The sequence below is a fragment of the Antrostomus carolinensis genome, unplaced genomic scaffold (assembly GCF_000700745.2).
Source record: "Antrostomus carolinensis isolate BGI_N321 unplaced genomic scaffold, ASM70074v2 scaffold4296, whole genome shotgun sequence".
NCBI classification, from domain to species: Eukaryota; Metazoa; Chordata; class Aves; order Caprimulgiformes; family Caprimulgidae; genus Antrostomus; species Antrostomus carolinensis.
The window spans coordinates 1-472 of NW_010319650.1; the positions used below are offsets into that span (position 1 = coordinate 1).

A 472-nucleotide genomic window follows, 5' to 3' on the forward strand; every position below is an offset into this window, starting at 1 on the left:
AGCCGGTCTCGTGCCGTCCCGGGATGAAGCGTTCGCTCGAGTGAACCGAGGCCGACTCTCCCGCAGGCCCTGCTCAATTATTACTGCCAAGAAGGCTACTTCCAGCACGTCCGGGCTGCGGCAGATGAGGCGCTGGGGCGGCTGGGCAGCGATCCGGTGTTCGTGTTCTACCGGGCCTACGGTGCCCTGAGGGCAGGTAATGCGGGGCCGGGGAGCTGGGTGGTGTGTCCTGTCACTCCGCCGCCCTCCCAAAACGCTGGGCTTCCTTGCGTCTCAAAATTCAGGCTTTAGTGTGCTACACAGAAAGAAAGCGATGTTTTCCATGTTGAGATTACCAGGCCAGTGTGCCACGCTCTGTCACCGCCCTCCCCCCGGGTTTGAATGAAACTGATTTACACCACGTAGTGCTGAAGTGAAAAATAACGCACATATCTTTCTTCTTTGTCTTTTTAAAAAAAAAAAAAAAAAAAAA

At 54.9% G+C, this 472-nt stretch overlaps 1 protein-coding gene across 1 annotated transcript in view; it reads left to right on the forward strand.

The window, feature by feature from the left end:
• Window positions 1-69: 69 nt before the first annotated feature.
• LOC104525994 (tetratricopeptide repeat protein 21B) overlaps window positions 70-472 on the forward strand; it is a gene marked incomplete at its 3' end in the record, with an annotated part of 26,975 nt that continues 26,572 nt past the window's right edge. The window contains 1 exon segment of the mRNA XM_010169309.2: window positions 70-196.